A 15,922-nucleotide genomic window follows, 5' to 3' on the forward strand; every position below is an offset into this window, starting at 1 on the left:
TGCAGCAAATGCTCCGACCCACAGCCTCCTCTTGGCACCGCCTTTCCCCGATCACCTCTTGGGAGATGCTTTTTCTGCCGTCTTCCCTTCTTTTTCCCCCTCTCCTTTTCTAAGCGAGCCAGTGAACGCTTCCACTATTGACTTTTAATCATGGGTCTTGAAAGCCTTATGTGAGTGTTAAACCTCTGTCGGTGCTAATAAAACCATGGAGCTGGAAATATTTGCCATTGGGAGGGTGACTACAGAGGGAAAGAGGGAGGGAGAGCTGGGGAGACCGAAAGGACAACGCTCTGAAGGGAAGATAAAGACAATGGAAACACTGAGAGTTGGTTTTCTGTAGCTGGCAGGGAACTCGCCTGCAATTTTCAGGAGAGACGGGAGGACTTCTGCCTCTGGGAGTTTCCTCTGTCAACTTCACAGGCGGCAGTGGAGGCTCTGCTGGCTTCTCCTGGATTAAAAGCACGGCTGTTGCCTCCCGGAGATGCTTGAACAGTTCTGTTTAGAAACAGTCTTCCTCAATGTCACAAAACTTCCCCCTTCCTCTGCTTCAAAAGACAGAGGGCGAGTTGCTGAGTTTCACCGAACCTGGATGATTTCTGGCTTTCCGAGGACGGCTGCCACTGCTAACTCCCTCTGCCTACAGGAGCCTTTCCTTTTCCTACAGGAACCCTTCTGCCTGCCCTTCCAAACCCTGCCAGGCACTGATGCTCCCTTCCTTCCACACTCTTTCGGAAGATAAGGCTCTCAAACCACAACAGCAACCTTCAGATCAAGACTTCAGCGTGTTTAACAGACGCAAGGGGACGGCCACCACTGAGCACCACGCCATCCCAGGGACTTCAGACCCAAAGCATCCTCCAGGCACGGAACAGAGCTCCTCCTTGCACAGCTGGAGCAGCAGCTACCGCAGACACTGCTCCCAAACACAGCCCTCGCCGAAGAAACAGAGCTTCATTACGATGTGCCGCTCTTCAACTAAGTACTCGCCTGAATGTTGATGGGGATTGGAGAGGGGTAGGAGCACCTGGGCTGCAACATTTAGATATTAATATGAAAAATGTCTTACTGATAACTTTTTCTCATTATTTCCATGTTATTGTAATTTCATGCGAACTTCTCCTTTCCATCACTGCTCCTGACTGCCGCTGCACTTGTTCTGAGCTGGATCTGCCCCCCAGCAACGCTAATAATGGCTTCCAGATCATTTTTATTCATTTTGTATTTCACTCACAGTACTTCATGTGACTTATGTATCCCTCGAAGCTCATATTTCTATTTGAATCACAGGGCAAGTGGTGGGTTTTAGCATTCTGACTGCACACACATTCTCCTTTCCCTCAAAATGAAAGGTCATTTGAACTTTGAATTGCATTAGCATGACATTTTTCTACTAAATTACCCTGGCTGCACTCAGTCTGAAAAGAAACAAACCCCTTTCAACTTTGTGTAGGTTATGTGGATGTCTAAACACCAGAGGCAATGCACAGGGGAGAGAAGAGGTCTGCAGCACTGCTTGGCGTCCTCACCCCAGGAGAGGCAAAGCCCATCCGTGAGTCCTCCAGATCTGAGCCAGGATCTACCTGATCCCTTTCCAGGACAGACCTGGAGCACCGAGGTCTGACATCAGTCCCTGAGTCATCAGCTGCCAGCAGCACCGGCTCCCTGCAGCTGGGACGGCTTCGCAGCTACATCTGCGAGGACAACACGCCAGCTTCTGCAGACCACCCGCCCGCGCCTGCCCTCGCACCCCCCGCATCCCTCCTCCTGGCCGCTGCAGGAGGATGGATGTAAGAAGCACCAGTGTTTGGAGACTTGGTTTTCAACACCCACCCCACAGGCTGCATCCCTTCGGTAGTAAAAAAAATATCCCTGCTTTGGGATGCTTTCAGGTCACAGGATGCCAGATCCTGCTCAGATCCAGGGGAGGTTTTTTGCTGGTTCTTGGGTTGGCTTTTTTTTCCTTTTTGAAGACAACCATGTGGCATCAACAGGTGACAAATATTTTAGGCCTGGAGAAACATTTCAGCTGCCTGTGCCATCACACCTCCCCCCTCAACTCACAGCCTGGTTTATCCCCCCCATTCATCCAACCTCATCAGCAGTTGGACCCAAGCAAGGCTTGACCACCACATTTTATATTAGAAGACAATTTTCCACACCCAAACTGGCTCCTCTCAGGATGAATCTCCTGGCTCTGTAGACCTCTGCCTCTCACATTTACAGGCAATGCATTTCCATCTGAAGAGGAATTTAAAAACTATTAGTCAGGGAACACAGCAGATAGTAACTATAGCAATGCATCAATCACAGCATGGTAATTACACACCACCAGGTTGCCTGTAAAAGCTGGTCTACCTGGCAGAAAATGGCAGTAATCAGCCTATTGGCAGCAGACAATACAGCATCATTTGTAATTCTTATGGCTGCATGTTCTTCATTTCACAGGAGCTGGATGCTAATCAATGAGTTGCCATAGTTACCCAACATCCCTGGCCATCACCACACAATGAGATGCAAGGAAATTAGAGGGGCTTTAGGCACCACTGCTGGGGAGGAGTTGGGGGACCTGGCCAGCTTTAAACTCCCCTCCACACTGTGCCTACAGCTTGGAAGCTCTGAGCTTGGGCAGATGGCTTGAACTCTGCTCCTGGCTTCTCCTCAATGACCAAAGTGATGCAGCCAGAAGAAACCAACTTCTGTTCTGAACACCTCAGCCACCTCCCAGCCCGGAGCACTGAAGAACCTCCTGGAAGAGGCTGAGGGGTGCCAGAGCCACAGTGCATCCCCACAGAAAGACGAGGGGCATCTCCTAACAGGGAGCAAGGCACTTTCTAGCCCATAAGCCAACCATGCGGCCACGGCAAGCAAAGACTGAGGCTGGGAAATGGAAGAAAAGGCAGTCAGATGGCATTGCCAAGGTAACACAAGGAACCCTCAGCAGAACATGGCACAGGCTGCCCAGTGAAAGGCACTGCCAGCCCACAGGCTTCGCCAAGGTCAGGAAGCAAAACCTGCCCCAGCGTCAGAGGTGTTTTGTCCAAGTCAGGCTTGCGTTCCCAGGAATAGCAAGTTTTTTTACTAATAACTTCACTGTGCATCAGTATTAAAAAAAGAAAATTACATTTGATCTTTGAGAAATTTAAGTCTCGTTATGAATCAATTTCCTAGATTGTTCTTATTCAAGAAATTACCTGTTGCATGCTGGAATCTCCTGGGAAACTGTGAGAGTTTTTCCTCTCTTCAGGGGGTGTCAGGGAGTCACGGTCTGGGGACCCAGCATATGAGACATGCCAAAGGCACTGTTGGCCACGCAGTGGCAGAGCGAGGGGGTTGGGGGTCCTGGGCTTCACAGCCAGCTCCAGGAGTGACCTGCTCCAGTGCAGCAGGTCAGGCCTTCTTAATTGAAGGGCCATCTAAGCTTTTACAAGAAAGTCTTTCAATAGCAGCTAGCTTTTTCTAAAACCATCCAGGGATTACCATCCGCAGCATTGCCTTTGTGTTTCATTTATAACCACATAAAAGGTAGGCTGAACCTTGAACGTTCATTCTGTTTGTCTCCATTCCCTCTTTGCTTGAATGCACAGGCACATCCACAACAATTTAAAAGATAAACATCCGTAGGGGTTTCACAGACCAACCACACCAAGTTTCATGATGAAACGAGATAGAGCAGGCCAGAAAAGGCACTGAGGGGCAGGCCAACTGCAGGAGGACACAGGTTTTAGGACCAGCAGTTCCCAGCCCATCACCGGGAGAGTGCAAAGACCAGAGCAGATTGCAGGAGTAAAGAGATGGAGTACTTTTAATTACACTCTGGTTTCAGGATTGATGCTCCCCCTTTCTGTGCCATCACTTCTCAGCTAATGCAGAGGATAAGATCCAAGGAGCTACTTGCTACCAACAGGCAGGAGAAAACCAGCCAGCAAAGCCCACCACAGGGTGTTGCTGTTTTATTATCATCCAGTCCCAACTATTCACATGCAAAATGCATGAGCTCCATCTATTAGCAGTGCCATTCTCAGGTGGCTCTCTGCAGGCCCCTTGGCACACAACGAGGTTTGTTGATGTGAAATAATACACACTGTAAACACATTTTAGTATGCATGAGGAGTAGGACCAAAACCGCTCAAGAATGAGACCGGCCAGGCCTCCCCTCATAGCCCCGGCCAGCTCAACCACTCATCTCTGCCTCTTTCCAGGTATCTGCTCTCCCCTTGACAGGCTGTGGACAACAAGGTCCTCCCTTTCCCTCCTTTCAGCTGCTGGGACTGTTCTTCCCTCCCCTACAGCGGGACAGTCCCATGGGAACACAGGTCCCAGATCCTCAAAACCCTACAAAAACACCAAGCAAAGCACAAAGGCACCGCTGCGCAGATGTACAGGATCTCAGCACGAGCCCGACTCCTGTTCACCCACCACACAGCTGATTCATTCATTCTTTGCACAGGATCGCTTTTGCCCTATCCCCCAGAGCTCAAGGTATTTTTTCCCCTTGGCTGTCCTGAGGGAAATCCCCTGCGGGGCTGCCCTGCCCTGTCCCAGCACCCTTTTCCAGGGGTGACCCCCAGCACATTTGGAAAGCGCCCAGCCCCTCATCCGTTTGGGCAAGAAGCAACTTCTTCCTTGTCGTTCTGGTCTTGTTTTATTATTGTTATTCTTTTAGAGCAAGATTTAAAAAAAAAAAAAGGAAAAGCTAGCATTAGGGACACTTGCAAACAGCACCAGCAGCCTCTTGTGGGCAAGGGGAGTCCTACAGCTGTGAGCACCCAAACCTGGGGCTCTGGGCTGCAGGTGCTTGTGCAAGTTGTCCCATTGCTCACTTAGGTGGGGAAAGGCAGCACAATCAGGCCCTCCACTCTCCCTCCTTCAAGATCTAAAAATAAAAGTAAAATGAAACACCTATCCACAGGCAGGATGCTACCAGTCCGTGCTCACCTGTGGAATCTTGCCTCAATAAACCCTTTAAGGCCAAACTCGCATCCCCTGACTACATTATGCCTCTGATCAGTGCGCAGCTCTGCTAACAGAATTAACCAAGAATCACACGTAAAAGACATTATATTAGAAGGGCTTCGCCTGACAAAATTACCTTGTGACTAAGTGATTAAATCAGCTTTCTCTACTTACTGCACTGTCTAGGCGGAGTGCTGACTTCAAGTCACACTCTGCATAGATAAGCCAGACCTTATCTTGTCAGCAATCCTGTTTTCTCCTCCAGCATCTCCCACTCAGGCACGGCACAGCCATGATTTTATCTCGCAGTAGGACCACTCAAACCAGATGCCACTCAACTTGCTCCAGGCTAACCTGGGATTTACTGCGAACACTGTCTTTAACCTGCTGCCACTTGATAAACACAGTAGGAGACCGCCCACAGGTACAGTAAGGACTAAGTAGACAGGAAGGGTGAAAGTATTTTGCCCAAGCCCAAGAACTGTGCCAAAACCAGCAGCATAATCCTCTCGGATCACAGCGAGCACGCAATTGCTAAATTCCGCTCCCTCCCCACTAAAATCCTGCCTGTCCCCACCTCTACAACCCCACATAATCATCTTTTCAGCTTCGTAACACAGCTTTTTAAGTAAGATGGACCTTCCTGAGAGGATGTAAATCTTTACCACAGGGTGAGCAATAATTAGAGGTTTTACAGAAAGGCCCAAGATGACTGAGGCCGATGAGACATCCATCCCAAAGCAGCTCACCAGGGCATACTGTGGCTGCTCCTCCGCACCAGCACCACACCAGTCCCCCCTGCAGCCCACTGCCAGCCCCCCGCCTCATAAGGTACCAGCCTCTTGCTGGGTTTCTAGCAAAAAATCTCAGCTCTGCCCCCTCCCAGGGTTGTCTCTCCATTAACCAGCTGGCTGCACAGAGTTGCCAAGTGCATGCAAACAGAGCAAACCACCCCTCTCACGCCAGAAACATCACAGCCCCCAGAGCTTTTCAGAAACAAACAGTCCCCTGAGCAGGGAAAACAGCCAGCCCCTTTTTCCAGCGGCATTTTGTATTCCAAATTCTCCCATACCTCCAAGAGGTGGAGGGTACCAGGCTACAGACCATACTGCAGACCACCACCTGCAACACAGGCGTCCCACACTTGCCCACACTTCAAAGACCATGCAGAGAGCACCCAGGAAAAGGGTTTGCATCTCAGTTTCTGCTCTATTTTTTTTTCCTCTGGGCTGTTAATTCCTAACCAGAGAACAGCACCTACATGCTCAGGAGGCTCTGTCTCTGGGGACCACTCTGTCCTGCCACAGGAGGAACAACTGCAAAGCACACGCTCCTACCCATACCTGCCTTAACCCGGCCAGGTAAGGACCAGAAGCAACAGCACAGACCGCCCAGGCACACGCACACTTACCTGGGCCAGCAGGCTCTGCCACAGCCCCTGAACTTCTAGCTTCTCCCCCTGCAGCCAAACCTCCCCTGCTCCCTAGGAGCCCTTTTATGGGCTTCAGCCCACCTTGCTTACACCACCCGTGGGAGCTCCCCAGGTGCCAGAAATTACCTAATTGCCCTCTGCTCCGAGTTAACCCTTTCAGTTCTGCTGTGGGGTACATTCACGCTTGTGGCTCTGCTTTTGTGGGCATCCCCTGTCTCCCAAAAACCAGCTTTTACACACCTGAGCCTCCCGCCCTGGGTTGAGAGGCCCACTGCTGCTGTGATTGCTGGGGTGGGCTTTTGGGGAAAAAATGGGCTTTCCTTACAAGCTTTTGGCCCTCAAGACTGCTATCTGGGCACAGATCTTCGACAGATGTGCAAACCCAGGAGGCGTGTGTGGGACTGAGCTGAGACGGAGCCGGCAGAGCTGCCGACGGGTCACTGGGCTCTTTGCAGCAGAGGCAGCTCTGCCGTCTGCTGGAGTGAGGATGGGGGAAGTGTCAAGTCTCCTACCTCTCCCAACCAGGCTTAAATCAACTTGAAACTGGTTTAAACTACTCTGAAGAAAAAGCAGAGAAGAACAGCTGCTTCGAGTTTTGTCCTGATTTAGTGAAACCAGTTTATATCTGTGTTTCTGCAGACCCCACTTCAATAAATCCCTGGATTACTGCTTGCGTTTATAAGTGATTTAAGTTATTTAAGGGATTCAAATTTGCAAGAGTGTAGCCAAATCAGTATTTCTCACCAGGGAAAAATAAATAAACAAATCGTGGAGATGAGCTCTTAGACCCCACTAAAGCTGATTTCACAGGCACTGACTCCTGCTCCTCCCGAAACGAAGCACGGGAGGCTCTAACGCCGAGCTGTGCTGCATCCCCCAAACTGTCCCCGTGGGGCCATTTAACCCAGTTTAAACATCCTGTATTTGAGTTGGGATAAAACCTCATTACGAAAGCTCTCCTTTCAGCCCAGCAGTGGATGCTCCCTGTTCCATGGGGCTTTTTTCTATCTAGTTGCAATGGACACAGTGCAAATATATCATCCTGCACAGAGTGCCGGGGTTAACTGATGCCCAAAAAGAGCCGCGAGCTCCCCAGGAGCCTCAGAAAAGGCAGGATGTGGGGTCCAGCCACGGGTGCAGGCAAGGGTAAATATAAGGGGTTTTTGCATGCACCAAATCAACAGATCACCAGTTCTCCTTGAATGGTGACTGCTATTGCCTCACCTCTGCTTAGGTCTGAGGACTCCTGAACTGTGACTGTACTGAGGCAGAGACAAGGGCTGAGTTGTGATTTAAAAAAAACCCAACACTTCCCTAAAAATACTTCCTGGCATCCTTTCACAGCCTCCTGCCCTGCACAAACACACCATAATTACCTCCAGCACGTGGCAAAATAACCCCACATCCTCCAGTCCTGACCCAAAACTCAGCCCAGGCCGCATCAGAGCATCATTTTTGGGAAGGGGCCCCCGCAGCAGCCGTGTCCGGCGCAGCCCCTCTCCCTGTGGCAGCATGGTTCCCACCTCCCACAGCCCAGCCGGGTCCCCCCAGGACAGACCCCCCCCAGGCTGCCGGGTGCCCCCGGCTCTGCTCATCTTCCCACCGAGGGACCGATGTCTCCGCAGGGGACTGATCCAGCGAGCCCCAGCCAGCCGCTCCCGCTGCTCTAATTGCATATCTGCGAGGTGAAGAGCTGCTGTAACCACAGCCCTGCCATGCTGTAAAAGCACATAAAGAGACGTATGTGATCATTATGCAAAGGACTCTCTCCTTTATGGGGTTTGGATTACAGTTTATAATATATGAAGCTAAACTGCAAAGTGCATTTGGGTTTTATGGGCGCCATAAACACGAGCGGCAGCACGCCTGGGAAAGAGCGGCCGGGCCAGGCGGCAGCGCAGGGGGCATCGTGTCCCCGTCGGGATGCGGAGCAAACGATGCCGGGTGAACCGAAAACCAGGGATCTTGTCCAAGCCCCTTTCCCTCTGCTGCTACAGACATCTCGTCACAGCGTGGAGCAACGGGGCCCCTGGGCAGCAGCATCCCCTTCCTGCAGCCCCAGCTCAGCCCCAACCCCCAGGGGACTGTGGGAGTGGTGTGTCCCACTGCTGTCCCACATGCAGATCAAAGGAGCGGGAGGAGGAGAAGGGGAGACCCTTTCCTGTCTTTTTTTGGCCGGGGATATTCCCCAGAGCATGGTTCACACGTGCCTGGGAGGGTGGGGAACCCCTGAGCTATGGAGGAAGGTGATGGTGGCGTCAGCCCAGCCACCACGCTCCCTTGGCTGCAAATCCCATCTTTTATTGTGGTAATTGCCAATGCTTCCACCACTGTGAAAATCAAATTACTCTGTGCAGAGATAAGGCCAGGGCCCAGCCCCACACCGGGAAGGAAGGATATGGGGGGAATGAGCCATACGGCAGCTTTTTATCACAGGGATGCAGAGGAGAAAGGGATGGGAAATATAAGGAGACTGGTTGGGGATTTAGGGGATTTTCTGCAGCCTGCAGAGCGGGGCATTGCTGGTCAGGCAAACGAAGAGGGCCCCACCAGCAGAAGGGCATTATCAGTTTTTCCCTTGCTCAAGCTTTTTCACCCCCATTTCCTCCACGAGAAATGCCATCACCCTCAGCCCACTGTGAACCTCAGCCTGCATTTCTCCCTCCTCCCTGAGCCGGGGCACATCTGGGGGCCGGGGTGCAGAGTGGGGTGGGTTTGGGGTCCAGGTCACAGGCTGGGGCTGCAGTGGCAGGGTAGGGAAAAGCAACTGTCAGCACCCTGCTTCTTTCAGCTGTTTCTAAGTGACAAAACTGTCCAGCTCTCCACCGCCTAACACGGCACAGCGTCACCCCCAAAAGCTCCCCGAGCCGGCCCTGCCAGCCCCCATCTCGTGCCGGTTGCAGAGCTCTGCACACCTGCAGAGCTGGCTGTGCTTTGGGCCTGGAAGGATTTCATCAATATTTAAGCAAAATGCTTTCAGCACGATACATGTACAGTGCTACTTACGCTGAGCACCAGAACTGAAATATATAGGGATAACTCTGTGTATGTGCCACACTCACAGTTGCCCCCTGCAGCCGGTCTGCCCCCAGCTGGGTTAATGATCATCGCTTTGCCCCAGCCACTGATGGGGAATTTTTAATTTAAACAGCCCCTTGGAAAAGCAGGCGCATATGTCTGCTCAGGGAGAAATCAGCCGGCTGCTGACATGAGTTGCTCAACGATTCCCTGTGGGAGAGTCATCTCCGGCGAAAGGGATTTGAAAAAATAACACGGGTGTTTCACACGCGGCTGCTCAATGGCTTCGACCCCCACCACGGCCACCCCTTCCCTTGTCCTCCCCAACGTCCTCCCCCTGCGCAGCCCGAGGACCGGGCTGTCTCAGCCAAGCCAGATCCCAAATATCCGAAGGGAGAAGAGGAGAAGCGCAAGTCTCCGCTGTCTCAGCGCTGAGTGCAGCCGGCGCAGCCTGTGCAACGCTGTCGCCCGTGGGTGCAGCCCCCCGTGGCACAGCTCGCTCCCGTGCCCCCGGGAGCAGCCCCCCATGCTGCCCCTTTGCTCCCCTCTCTTGGAAAATCCTGGCTGAGGCCAGGCTTTGCCCTGAACACCTCCACCTTTGGGTGCCCACGACACAAGGGACCCCAGCCCTTTGCGCTGCGTGGGATGCAGCTCCCTTCAAAGCCCACCTTTCCCAACAGCTCTGAGCATCTTGGCCTGACCAGAGGGAAACTTTGCTCTGGAAGGGAGTGGAGGAGCCCCAAAAGCTTTGCTTTGAAGGGTGATGTAACCACATTTCCCTCCTCAAAGATCTGGGATGAATTATTTAGACCTGTAGCGCAGCAGCTCTGCTGAATTATTTAGGGGGATTTGGATTTGTAGGCCAATGAAGCAGAAGCAAACTGAGCTGAGCAGCGCATTGAACAGTCCCAAGAGAAAACCAGGCCCTTTTTCCTCTTCTTTTTGCCCGGGTAAGCGGTAGAAAAGCAGCCTGAACAATATTCAGGGTGAGTCCTGGGAGCGAGGCAGGCAGACGAGTCAGACAAACTGCTTTTTCCAGCAGAATATTCTTGCTGCCCAACTGGTTACTGGCGTGTGTGCAGGGCTGGGAGATAAGCATTGCATAATCCAGTGAGTAATGCCGAGGAGGAGGAGGGGAGCAGCAGGAGGAAAAGGCTGCAAGAGGGAAAACCTCTGCTCCTCTCTACCTGGTGAGAAACCCCGCCTGAGCCCCGGGGTCGGGCCAGCACAGGGGCTTGGGAGATTGCAGTTTTGCAGCTGAGTTCTCTTTCTGCCCCCAGCTGTAATGCCCGGCTCCAGCTCCTGCCTGCAGCTTGGGATCACCCACTCGCTCTCCCCATCTTCACCCTCTGAGATACCATCCATCAGCTCCCTCCGCAAATTATAAGCAGGGTTTGGAGCGCATGATGCTCTACACGATAGTCTATCTGAGGGTCTGTGTACATTTGCCTTTTGTCTTGAATGCCTCGAGGAGCCAAATTTTCCAGCTTCTCTCTCTGGCCCTGAGGACTAGAAACTTTGTTTACTATCAGAACTTCTCTAATGAAATGACGCCAGGATGATGCTTTAGAAGAATTCCCGGTTGCTGCGTGAGATCTGGACTAAACAAGCAAGACTTTGCAGTGTGACCAGGATGTCCAGATTAGCATTGCAGATCAATACCAAGAACCACACAGCAACTTATCGCTGTTTTGCAACTCTGCCGGGCAGAGGAAGCTGCTTTGTTTAACTGTGACAGCAAACTTTGCTCTGAGGCTCTGGGGACATAGTCTGGGCTTGTCTCTATTTTAGCATCAAGCAAAGGAGAGGCTAAAGAGCTACCAAGGAGCTGAGATGTGTTCTTGTCATTAATTTTAATGGGAAAGGAGTGGATGAATTCCAGAAGTGGAAGAGGAAGTTTCAGTCTGCCTTTATAAGCTCAGATGTGATCTGCTTTTCTCATGACCTTTTGGCGTTTTTTGCTGCTAAACTGTCTGGGATTGAAACCAGGGCTTCTGGCCGCTTCTCGGGGCTCCAGGAAAGGGAGCCGAGAGCAAAGGCCGGTCTAAGTAGGCTTGAACTCACCAAGTGAAAGTCTGCTGCTAGGCAGGGAAAGCCACATGGGGTTTACTTTTCATTCCAGCTTTGACCGGCTTTATTTTACCTAAAATTACAGAGCGTGCAAGGAGAGAGCGCAGAGGAGTGCTGACAAGTACCGTGTCGGTGCCACGTCGCTTCACTTTGTCCTTAAACCCTGTCAGGAAGGGTATGGTCGGAGGGGCTTAGCTGGATGGATTCTCCCCTCCACCTCAACCAAAACGAGAAACATCCCCAGCCCTGGCTGGAAATCGCTTTGTGCAGCACAATGAGGACAATATCACGGGCACGTCAGGGATATCAGCTGGTGGCTTGGCCACAGCGGGGCTGAGCTGATTAATATGCATCACCCCCTGCACAACAGCCTTGCAAAGCTTCGAGCAAAGCCCGCATGACACATAAGTAGCCACCACCAGCACCAGCCGAGATCCTCCTTGGCCACGTACATGGGCTCCTCTCTCGCTATCTCGCAGATCGCTACCGGAGTATTTACCCACCAACAGGATGGCTGAGCCGGCTTCTTTTCTATTCTGCAAGACAGCCCATGTGAGCACGCACATGTCCCTGCAGCTCCGCCGCGATAATGCCGGGCAGGCTCACAGGCTAATTGTCATTTGTAATCCACCTGCCCAGCCGAAATAATCAACCACCAAACACTCATCCTCTGCTGCTTTTCATCTCCAAATCCCTGGGCAGGGCCAAGCACAGCACTTCCCTGCAGCGGGCGGTGTGCGCTTCCAGGGAGGGCCATCCTACTGCGGGGGGTGCATTTCTCAGCTCACGCTGTACTAAGGAGCTGGTTTTCGGGGGGGATGAGGGCTGATGCTCCCAAGCGCTCAGCAGTCGCACGGGCGCACCCCAGCCCTGCAGCCCCGAGTCCCCACTCTGTCACCCACAGAAAGGCTCGGACTTTGGGCAGCCCCCCAGCAGCGCTCTCACGTGCAAGCTGAACCGCAGCCGGCTTTACCTGCCCACGCTTTCTCCCCACTCAGAAGGGAAATAGCCGGCTGTGAGGTTTTGGGAAGCAAGGCAGGACATGTGCAGGCAGAGCCCCTCTGCCCCCGGCACCCAGGTGGCCGTGACACCCCCCTGCGCTGGGCACAGCCTGGCCCAGCCTGCCCGGCCGCCGGCCCCAGCACGAGGGATACCCCTTCCCTGTGCCACCAGCACCTCCCGCCTTGCCTTCACGTCTGGTGCCTGTATCGCTGTTTAAAATTAATGTGCAAAAATAAAGGTACTATTTATTCTGTCAGCATCCTCATCCTGTTCCTCCGGGTACCATCTGAGCCCTCCAACCCTCCAGAGCATTCTGTGGGTTCATTTCCTTTTCCCAGGCTTGCCTCACTCTTCCAATATTGCTTCATAGCTCTGTAGGGGAAAAAGTCATTAAATACGACGAGTTCTTGCTTTTATCACTGATCTTATTATCTTGAAATACCCTAACAGAGCATTAAGTTAGTATGAACTAAATTATATCCAATTTCAATGGATTTGTAAATAATTTGTTAGTAAAAAAAAAAAAAAGAGGAAAAAATCCTGTCTTTGTCATTGCTGCTTAACCTTTATCCTAAAATATAAGGAAGAAGGGACTCTTATTCAATCTAGCCATGCAAATTCACTTAGGGTTGTATCCAGGATGACTATACAAAGTGATTAAGAAAGACTAGCATCAAGGGATCAGGGACTGACTCACTCACCCACTACCTGTGCCGGTCCTGGCACTGCCAGCAGCAGCCGGAGGTGCCAGACTCGAGCATCTCATCCACTCGCTGCTCCAATTTACCCCAAGGAAACAAGTTGCTGGTATTTCATCACCTGTTTGCAGCGAGGGTGCGAAAAGTGGATTATTTAAATTTTTTTGTTGTTGTTGGATTTTGTTGGAGGAATTATTAATCGCTCCATTAATGAAGGCAGGAGACGGGCATGTTTGCAGGGAGGTCTTTCACCAGGGCTCAGCTCCCAGCATTGGGGAGATCCAAGCTCCTCACCACACTGGCAGGACAGCCCCCTGCCCTGGGATGCAGGCGGGCATCTGCCCGAGCGCCCCCCCGCACGGGCAGGGGCTGGGTGCTCTCCCCTCACTCCTCAATAACCCAAATCTCCGTGAGGGTCCTTTGCTATTACTCTCCGGGGCTCCCTTGCCCTGGGAAAGCTTCCAGGTGACTCGGAGAGGTGAGGCAACGCCACGTAGTCAGACCCGTTTGCGGGGGCGAGGACACGGCAGACGGGGCGAGCGCTGACATGAACGGGACGGATGAGCCGGGGAGGACGAGTTTCAGCCCAGGAGGACCCGCTCCAGCACAAGGCCGACGGGGCGGCAATACAAGCTGGGGGTCCGCAGCCCCCCCCCCAGCCAGCCAGGGAGAGCCGAGGGACACAGCGGGGTTGTGGCCCCCCCCGCCACCCTGACCCCTCCGTGATGGGTGAACTCCTGAGCTCCTGGCTGCAAAATCTGCCCAAGTCAGGATGATTCCTGAAAAGCTGCAGATACAACCGCTGGCCCATCTGGTACAAATAACTGCTTGGCTTTGCCGCCTTGTTTTGTTACGACTTACTATAGAAACACGAAGCTCCGCTCAACTGAAAATGAATCATAATTTATTTTTTGTGCTTTTTCCCCTTGAGTGAAATCCTGATAAACCGTTCCTCTGTTCTCCCATGAATACACTTTCTTCTCCTTCTCCTTTTCCTTCTTCCTCTTCCTCTCTTCAATTTTTAGGTCCTAAAATAGCAAATTCCAGCTGACTGCTTTCAAGGCAACGAGGCACCCGCAGGATTGTGGGAGCGTTGCTCAAATCAGCAGAGAAACCAACTAAGCTGCCAGGAAACAATATTAAAAAAAGCAGGGGGGTGGATCCTGTCTGCCGAGCGCCAGCTCCATAAATCAAAGCCCTGTGGTTTGTGCAGAGCTAAAACCTCGCTTCTCCCGTGCTCCACCCCAGCGTAACTATTTTTGCTCAGTGTCAAATGCCCTGACAGTGGGAGCTGAGGGCTGGGATCCGGGCGCACGCCGGTGGAAGGCAGGGCTGCAGCAGACCTCGCTGCGCCGGTTCACACCGCCTGCCCGTTCACATGGCGCCGGCCAGGCTCCCGCAGTGGGAGCAAAGCAAACCCCAGCGCCGAGCCCCAGCTGCTCTCCTCAAGTCATGCCAAAGGCTGGCAACCGTGGCGTGACCGTCCGTGGGACACGAGCCCGGTCCCACGGGGAGCCACCGGCTGATGGGTGCACAGACCAGTTTGAGACTGGTTTAGTCCCTGCCCCTGAGGACCTGCTGTCCTCTCGTTCCTGGGGGTCCTGCTGGGCCCACCTGCCTCCCCGTGCACTGCTGCTGGGGCAGCGTGTGCGCGCAGGGACGTGCACGCTAATGCTGTACCCAGGATGGTTTCCCACGCCGACCTTGGGAAGGGAATGGCTGCAGCTCTCCTGCCGTACAGCCACACACATGCCGTGATGTACCAGCTCACACTGGCGCTCCCATCTTCCCCGACCCCGCTCCAGCTCAGCACTGAGAAGGGCAGGAGCCGACGCAGGGCTCGGGGGAGCTGCCGGCCACTCCCCGGCGTGGCGCAGGTGTGTGCCGGAGCAGGGGGAGCCTCCCTCGCTGCATACCTGACCGGGACGCAGCCACGCAGCGCCGTGCACGGGGCAAGTCCAGATGTGCTGCCAGCCACCCAGCGAATTCCTGAGCGCTGCGTCAGCCGTCGATGGCAAACAGGCCTGCTCAGCGCACGCAGGCGGGAAACCTGCCTCCGTGTAGGAAGAGATTAACGACTAGGTGAGGAAGAAGGAGGCAAACAGATCTCCCTGGGGGCAGACGTACAAGGAAGGAAGGGATGTGGGAACATAACTGCACCTCCAGCCTGGCTCCAGCCTACCAGGGAGCAGCGGGGTGCACCAAACGCTGCTTGGTGCTTGGAAAGCCACAGTGCGTGTGGGTACCTGCTCGGCTTGCTCCTGATGTTGGAAAAATCACATCTGCACAAGCAGGATGGGCTTTACCTGTGGGCAAGCAAAGCCTGCTTGCACTACAGAAATCGGTACCAGAGCCCCAGCCTGCATCGCTTCAGGAAGGTGACTTAGCAGAGGTGCTCAGGGTTTCCTGTTTAAAGCATCCCTCCCTACGCTTCAGCACTAAAGGCAAGGCCAGGAGGGGTCAGGAGGATGGTCCCCCCCCACATCTGCACCTCGGCACAGCAATTCCCAGCCCCACAGATGGTCCTCAGTCTGCACCAACCACAGCTTGCTGCTTCTCGGATGTTTTCTGTACCTGAAGGTAGGGCTGTGCACAGAGCAAACTCTTGCCAGGCTTGACAAAGCTGGAGCCGGGATGGGAGCAGCCACCCGTGCACAGGCTGCTGTGGCTCAGCTCCCCCTTGTCCTGCATTTATTTGCCTTTCTGCCTGATAAACAGACGCACACGGGCACTGGCAGCGGAAGCCGAA

The 15,922-nt window shown here is 53.2% G+C and overlaps 2 long non-coding RNA genes across 6 annotated transcripts in view; both read right to left on the reverse strand.

Moving 5' to 3' along the window:
* LOC135317092 (uncharacterized) overlaps positions 1–6,542 on the reverse strand; it is a 123,005-nt gene extending 116,463 nt beyond the window's left edge. For both annotated transcript variants that reach the window (XR_010376205.1, XR_010376204.1), the window contains exon 1: positions 6,365–6,542. This is a non-coding gene — a long non-coding RNA (uncharacterized LOC135317092). The remainder of the gene's footprint in view (positions 1–6,364) is intronic.
* Positions 6,543–12,553: 6,011 nt separating this feature from the next.
* On the reverse strand, positions 12,554–15,914 carry LOC135317148 (uncharacterized). 4 transcript variants are annotated; one of them, XR_010376252.1, is made up of 4 exons: positions 15,748–15,914; positions 13,468–15,223; positions 13,177–13,294; positions 12,554–12,847 (listed from the first exon to the last, which is right to left on the reverse strand). It is a non-coding gene; the product is annotated as an uncharacterized LOC135317148 (long non-coding RNA). The 4 variants fall into 4 exon arrangements; XR_010376251.1 differs by having other exon boundaries at positions 13,468–14,201; positions 15,090–15,914; XR_010376253.1 differs by having other exon boundaries at positions 12,567–12,847; positions 15,090–15,914.
* Between the last annotated feature and the right edge of the window lie 8 nt (positions 15,915–15,922).

This window comes from Phalacrocorax carbo, chromosome 24 (genome assembly GCF_963921805.1).
Source record: "Phalacrocorax carbo chromosome 24, bPhaCar2.1, whole genome shotgun sequence".
NCBI classification, from domain to species: Eukaryota; Metazoa; Chordata; class Aves; order Suliformes; family Phalacrocoracidae; genus Phalacrocorax; species Phalacrocorax carbo.